At 35.7% G+C, this 7,987-nt stretch overlaps 1 long non-coding RNA gene across 1 annotated transcript; it reads left to right on the top strand.

Moving 5' to 3' along the window:
- The first annotated feature begins 3,169 nt into the window (after window positions 1-3,169).
- LOC116728071 (uncharacterized) lies at window positions 3,170-5,207 on the top strand. The gene is made up of 4 exons (XR_004340937.1): window positions 3,170-3,577; window positions 4,405-4,493; window positions 4,718-4,864; window positions 5,117-5,207. It is a non-coding gene; the product is annotated as an uncharacterized LOC116728071 (long non-coding RNA).
- The last annotated feature ends 2,780 nt before the right edge of the window (window positions 5,208-7,987 follow it).

The following is a 7,987-nucleotide window of genomic DNA, read 5'->3' as shown; positions in this document are numbered from 1 at the left end:
TTATCTGAAATCCCAAACAAATAAATCTGGACCATGACTACCTACCAGCCATTCTCAGAAAGCGCAGAGAGTATATCGAGGTCCGGAGGGTCCTGAAAGAGAACGTTCAATGTTCTGTTTCAGACACTCTTCCCTGCAAGGCTGCGAGGGAAACACAAAGAAGAGCCTAGACCCTACAACACCATAGAGGAAGCCACCGAGGATTTGACTAAAAAGGGCTACAAAGTAAAAGTCATCAGATCTCCGGCTTCCCTGAGGGAGCAGATTGAGAGGCTGTCCTGGAGCAGAAAGGAGGGGAGAAAACAGAAAGGCTCCTTCAGCTTCAAGAGGAGAAAATTATTAAGAGAGGGTCCAGGCTTTCAGAAGAACATCTCCACCAGCATCCTGAGAACTGAAGGATTCGTCATTTTTCCTCCTTGGATTTTTCTCTCAGAGATGAGTGTACAGAGTGCTGATTTAAGGTTGATGGGATTTTAAAAGGTTTGTTCAGGGCACACTCTTATTTGGCCTGCTGTCACCTGTAAGGGCTCTCCTTAACAATATGGGAGGTTTTTCCCTTCTGAGCTTCTACCAAGAGGATCAAGTTAACAGACTCCTGCTTTGGAAGCTGAACATGTTTTGTTTTTTCATGGTGCTTGTTTGCACGTTTGTTTCTGGTTCAACTGTTAACATTCTGTTTATACTACTTCTAGTGAGTGGAAGGGGTATTTTCAGGGTCATTAGTGAAATGGGTGAGAAAATCACCTAAATGGGGAGAACACAATTAAAGGTGGTTTTGTTTAATATAAATGGCATAAATAACCTGATTAAGAGATGGAGAGTTTTATCTAAACTCAGGAAAGATAAAGTTCAAATAGCGATGCTGCAGGAATCCCAGCTAGATGATTCTGAACATGCCAAGGTGAACAAGATGGGTTTTAAATCTGTCTATTTTTCATCCCATGGCTTGGGGGAAACAAAGAGGGATTGTGATTTTAATATCAAGTTCCCTGCACTATGAACATGTTGCAGAACATAAAGACATGGAGGGTCGTTATATTTTAATTGCAGGAATAATAGATGGCATCCTGATAAGTCTTGTTAATGTCTATGCTCCACCTGGTAGCGACTGGGCATTTTCCAAGCAAATACTTGAATTAGCAGTAACAAAAGTCAGGATGTAATGATCTGTGCCGCAGACTTTAATGCTAACATTAAAGTCCTAAGTTAACCTAAGTTAAACCCAAATCTGGATTCATCAAATGGAAAAGCAAACTCAAAAAATACAAGTAAAAGAATGAGAAATATAATGAATCAACTGGGATTAGTGGATGTATGGAGGGAAAAGAACCAACTGATCACACGGTTTGACAAGTGGGAACTGGTGAGTGCTTGTTTATTTGGGAGCTAGCATGCTACGGCTAGCCTCCTGGTCATTGCTTGGGCTCTGCCAGTGTAAACTGGGTTGAGCTGAGTATGTTTTGTTACCTTGATGCATTTAAACTGAAAATACTTCGAATGGTAAAACACTATTTCTATTGTATGCTAAAATGTTGAGAAGTTAAAAAATGAATATTGAGTACTCATATGAGTTTCATTATCTCTATAATATAAACTTATTTACTATAGTGATGATAAGAAAGAAAAGACATGTACATGTGTGACCTATGTGGTTCTAGTGGCTTCTCCTGGTGTGGGAATGAATGACAAGGGGCTGCTCAAGCTGTGGCATCAGTTGTTTCTTTAGTCTCCATCTGCATTTCACACAATGGGCATCGAGGTAAGGTCAGGCTGGCATAAAACAAGCTCCTCGTCAGTGACCTTGTTACCGGCCCCAGACCTAGGGGAAATCTGGGCCGGCACAAGCGATGCACAGGCAGGATGCGCTGTGGATCTGTGAATGATGAGGAACAGACACGTTAATACGTTGTGCCTTGCTCTGCTGGCAGCGGTTTATTATTAACTCCAACAGTCTTAAACATTCAGTCATTCCATTTAAACACAAATATCAAACTATCCTTGCTTTGACAATATCACAAAACATCATAACATTGGGATAGTATTCATGTCAAAATACACTGTCATAGTCTTTCACTTCAAAACAGCTCAAATACAATTGACCTCTTGGTTTGCAATATTGTTAATAACCTGAGTAATACAAACAAATACTCTTTTGTAAAATAAAATAAAGTGCAACATAATAACCCATTACGTGTGTCTGTCTCTGAGTGTATATGTAGTTCATTGCAAAATAAACTTAATGTTCATCAAAATAATAACTTCCCATCACCAAAGACAGTAATAACTCTAATGCCCATTCATACCTTCAGCCATTGGCTCAGATACAAAAAGTAAACGTAAACGAATACGATGTTCTCTTTCTGTATGTTCGCACATCTGTACATCCCATGTGCTCTCTGTAATCAAGCAGTTAAAGAACTACTAACGGTAGCCATTATTCGACTCGACAAAACAAAACAAATACTTATCAGAACCCGGATCAAGTTCTCTCAAAATGTTACTATAATGTCACAGACAGTTCACATTACTTTCAACATCTTTAAGAATGTTTAGGAATAGTTATAAATAGTACCTGTGAATGATGAGGAACAGACACGTTAATACGTTGTGCCTTGCTCTGCTGGCAGCGGTTTATTATTAACTGCGCATGCGCAGAGACTATAGAAGTTTCCTCGTTTGTTCATTCACTCACAGTAGCGCTCTCTACTGACTAGGTAGTCATTGACATGAGTCAGCTAATGTTAGACAGTTGTTCTAATCATCTTAAAATAATCTTTTCAAAAATGGGGGTGTCTGTTTTAGTAACACATTAATTTCTAGATCCACTACAACCTTCATGGCTCTGAGGATTACCCATAAATACTACACTGAAAAAACTGTGATCAGGGTTAATTAATATTTACTAAATAAATAAGAGCAAACTATACATAATAAAAAAGACTGTGTGCAGTTTGGAATCTCACTGAGCTGAATTAACCAAATTTGAATATTTTTTAATTGCATTTTACTCTGTTTTTATTTAAATAAAATCAGCAGAAAAACAATAAGTAGAATTTATTTATTTTCATTGGTAAAGTCAAAAGTGCAGAAAATTGATAAATTTTACTCATTGGGAGGCCTTGATTTTTCCCGCCCGAGGCATTTTCATCACAGGAACATCGAATCTGCTTGGCATTTCATGGACTACCGTTTGCTTAAAGGTAAGACATGTTTTAATTGTTCTTAGTTAAACAATTCAAGTGTCTGTAGCAGTTAAACATTGTCTTAAGTTACTGCAAATTACCAAACATGGCAACTTTACTGTACAGCAAGTCAATTAAGTTATAGTGTGAAGGATTCGAAGTCAGTCTACGTCGTCTTTGATTTGACTAAATGCATTGCAATGATTGAAAAAGTAGTCTCAATGTCACAATTTAATGTGACTAACGTCATACCGTTATATAGTGGCCGTAGAATACAAGCTACTCTTTTATTTAATTGAGTTTTTTGGCCTCAGCCCAAGCTCCCCCTCCCCCACCTTAACAAGCTAGCTAGCATGTTTGGCACCATAATGGAGGAACAGACGTTGTTTTCAATGGTGAGAAGGCTAATCGTTTAAAGTTACTGCATTTAGTTTTTACAATTAAAATGTACTCAAGTAACATTTTTACTCAAGTAGCATGTTAAAAGCAGATTTCTAATCAGTTTTTATAACGTTACACATTTCGGAAGAAAAATCAGGGGTTTTGCATAGTTAAATTTTGAGACAAAGTGCGCTGTTTCTTCTTTTAATTTGGCGTTATTTTCATCGAACGTCTGTTATTGTGTTTTGAGCACAATGGCTGCTGTTTTGCTAAACCCAAGTTCACCGGCTCTCACTGAGGCTCTCCATTAACGTTACGTTAGTTACATTCAGATGGCACAAACGGCTTCCTCGTTTTTTCCTGTTTTCTCGGAAAAACGTTATGCTTTCAAACTGTGGTTGCAGCTCACACTGACAGATAAACAGTTACAGTGAGATGCGTCTGTGAATGTTGGGTTGAAATCAGTAAGTAGAGCTTCGTACTGACTCTGAGCTGCCACAGAGAGAGTGAAAGAAATGTTTCGTTAGTCCGTTTTGGGCATCTTTGATTTTAATATTTATTGTTTGGCATTTGTTGATGTGCATATTACCTTAAAATCTGTTTCATATTTTTGTCTAACATTTTAAAACGATAGTTCATTTTTTGAAGTGGGATTGGATTCATCCATAGTTGGTATATTATAGAGCTGGATGATTTTGAAAAAATACTTAATTGTGATGATCTTTTCAGTGACATTACAGTTGCGAAATGATTTGCAATTTCTGAGGGAAATATAATTTTGTATAATTGTTTTCTTATTTTCATTGAAAAAATTAAGATGATTATGGCTAGATTCTTGCAGGGATGTGTAACGAATGTTTTTTTTTAAGCCAATCACCCAGTATAGAGGACAGCAAAGCCAGATGGCCCGCTCTATTTGAGACATCTCACGTGAGTTATAAGTGCATGCTAATCAGAAATATTCCTAGTCAATGTGAAGCATTGCATTTGTGATTCTGCATTTAGCTATTTGATACAAAATGTGTTACGTTACTGTCATCTATTTTATAGATCAAATTTGATCCATCTTCTTGCTTTTGAAAAATGTCGTAAGAACAGTATGTATGTTTGTAATATTTGAGGCTTTAAAACTGGTTTCATGATTTGTCTTTCAGATCCAGGATGAGTTTCACAGAATCACAATGGTGCATCTTGAATCAAAATTCATGTCCAAACTGGATGAATATACTCCTCGACTTCTGAACCTCTTCCACTCCAAGGGCGGAAGCATGGGGTTGAGATTGCAGGCTGTCCTACTCAAGGTATCCTTCATTGAGCATTATGGTTGCTAATATTTTATTCTCAAAATTTTGTGTTTAAACTTCTGGAATATCATTACTTAAATTTACTGGAGGTTAGCCTGTGATTCTCTTTATAAATGGAATATGAAATAATCGCATGAGAATTTGTTTCAGTAGTGTTTTATTACACTGGTCCCCAAGGCAGCACAGGAAGGATCCTTGAGCTTATTAACAGTAATATAAACCACCTGGTGTTTATTTTTTTCGTTTCAGACTCCAAGCAATCCTGACATCAACATGACCAGAGATGTTATCATTCGATGTTTGATGCTGTACCTTGGGGAATCTACAGATCAACTCTTAAGAGTACGATTTAAGTTGAAGTAGATGTTAAAATATAAAGTAGGTGATTTCTCTCATCTCTTCTACTTGGTATTCGTTGGAAAGTCAAATCACAAAATAGTCATAACTGTATTTCTCCCAGTAGTTCTTGGCAAGTTATATCATTGTCCTCTGTTAAGTGTGTTTAAATTTTTATTTTCCATTAAGGAATTTTTAAGTGCTAGTGCAGAATGCTATCTCAATTTGATTCCACCAACTGGCATAATTTAAAACTTGTCAGTAATTTATGTAATTTTTTTCCTAAGAATGCTTTACCTAACTATAACTTGATTTTTTTTAAGTCTTTGCAAGTTGTCCCTAAAAGCGAGCTAAGAAATGATGGCCAAGACGCTGCTTTGTGAATACAAAGACATTTTTACAGAAAGACTGAGGAAATGCAGAATAAGATATTCATCAAGACAGTGCCAGGAAGAAATAATAGTGTAATGGATTGATTTAATTTCAGAAACTTCATTTAGAAATATTTGTAACTGTTCAGCTCATCATTGTATAATTGATTATATTATAATAATATAATATATTATTATGATTGATTTATATTTGGGTTTTTTTTCATTTTTAAATTATGTGTGTTTTTTTTTTAGTGTTATCTCAGATTTGTCTAAAACACTTACATAAATAGAGTGCATTACAAGCAACGGCTGACAAACTCCAGATTTTCTTGTCCAAACAGTTGTAAGCAATTTGGGAAATGGAACCTTCTCCTTTGGCTATACTGTCTGATATGCACAATGTTCTTGCTACTACAGGATGCTGATGAAGACAGTGTGTCACAGGACCTTGCTGTTCAAAGCCTGAAGATCTACAACATCAAAGCTAACACGTCAGAGGATCCAGACATCGGTATCGTGGTGGACGGCGTGAAAATTCTAACTGCTCTGGGTAACTTTCCAAGGGCTTGCTCCCTGCTTGTTGGGTTGGCGTATGCTGTGAATCTTGCCTTTCCAAAGGAGCTCAGATACACGTTTGAAGTGTTTCAGAAACTTCTCCTCGGGCTGGATAGTTCAAAGCTCTCCCCAAAACTGAACAGCCTCAGGAATAAACTACTGGCTTAAGAAAACGGACCCTTGCTAAACAAAAGGGAATAGACAAGTCACTGTGAAAACCAACACGCAAAACTTTGTGAAATGCTCTGTGAAGTTAGTTAAAATTAGGGTAATTTTCAGTTCAGTGGATTTCTGCATGTGTATTTTTTCTTGCAGTACATTACAGTTAACCACCCTTTCTAACGACTGACCCCTTGTTCTCATATGTGGTAGTGCGGCCTGTTATATGGCTTTGGATCTGTTCAGGTCTGTCACATGAACCCTTGTCCCTTTTATACAGCATAGAGCATCCACTATTGCCTTTTTGGAGAGTCCATGCAGGCTTCACCACTGAAGGGTGATGATCTGCAGACTGCAAAACTTTGTTGTGTTTCATTTGCACTTTATATAATATGTTTTTGTTCAGTTCTGTCTTTCAACTTATTTTTCGAAAAGGAAAGTAAGTGTCACGGAGCCAAGGGCCCCAACACAGTGACAAGATGTAGCATAAACATACAAAAAAAGAAAATGGAAGTTTTTATGCCTCAAAGGTCTCGCACATCTCTCACATCTTGTCATGTGTTTTCCCAAGGTAAGTTTTATGTGCATACTTGTTTTGTGCTCTGCATGCCTCTTAAACATAAAGTGAACTCTTATGTGATTGATAAATTGTTGAAGCAAGCTTAACTGGTCCAAGTTGATTGTTGTTGATGTGATGGTTCTAAAAAATTATGTTAACTATACTTTGAGCAGAGTGGCACTATGTTTTTGACTTGATACTGATATATATTGCCCCTTCTCTGTTTTATTGTTGTATTTTGGAATTTTGCACTTGTTGGGTGCTGGATAAACACGTTTTATAAAGTTGCACAAATAAATGCTGCTGCTGTTTTATGCATTGTAATTTGTTGTTTTTTGATGCCACTCAAGTTTGGTCAGGATATTGGGTAAATTAGACACAGAAAAATTATGGCAACAAAGTGACATTCAATATTATTGAATAGATTTAAAGTCCTATGATACAAATACAAACTTAAAATTTATCAATTATTTTAGCTACAAATAAATAAGAACAACAGTGTTATTGTGTTGAATTAAGCAATAATGTGCTACAATATGAGTTGATATCATTTATATTATTTACTTAATCCAAATAATTTTTATGCTGATGTTTAGTAAATCTAAATCAATTTCACCCATTTAATTAATAAATATAAGTTAATTTCAGCTGTTGTTTTTATTAAGATGTACTTAATTTTTTTAAGTTAAGTTAAGTTAACATATTCAATACTTTTTAATCAAAATTGTATAACCTAAAATCTATTCAATTATATTATGTGTCACTTTGTTGCCACAATTTTTTTAAGTAACCATTGGTCAAATTTTTCTCAGTGTAGTAACCACAATAAAATCATTGAAAATTACAGTGATCGCATAGTGATTCTTTTTCTTTTTTACAATAAAAGAACAACCAGTGAGTGTCCTTCTCAAAGAAAATAAAGCAATTAATTAAAATGTTCTGAAAAATAAATAAAATGGTGACGTTTTATTTACTGGATGCCATATTTTTGTTGTAGTTTATATAAACTTACATTTTGGAAAAATGCAAAAACATAAATGAACCGTATCTTTATATAAAACTTTTTATATAAAAGTCAGTCTTAATGTTAACCATTTGCTACAATAATGAAGAGATTTCGTAAAACATACCTGCATT

The sequence above is a fragment of the Xiphophorus hellerii genome, chromosome 11 (assembly GCF_003331165.1).
Source record: "Xiphophorus hellerii strain 12219 chromosome 11, Xiphophorus_hellerii-4.1, whole genome shotgun sequence".
Lineage (NCBI taxonomy): Eukaryota > Metazoa > Chordata > Actinopteri > Cyprinodontiformes > Poeciliidae > Xiphophorus > Xiphophorus hellerii.
This window is presented reverse-complemented; position numbering and strand designations above follow the sequence as displayed.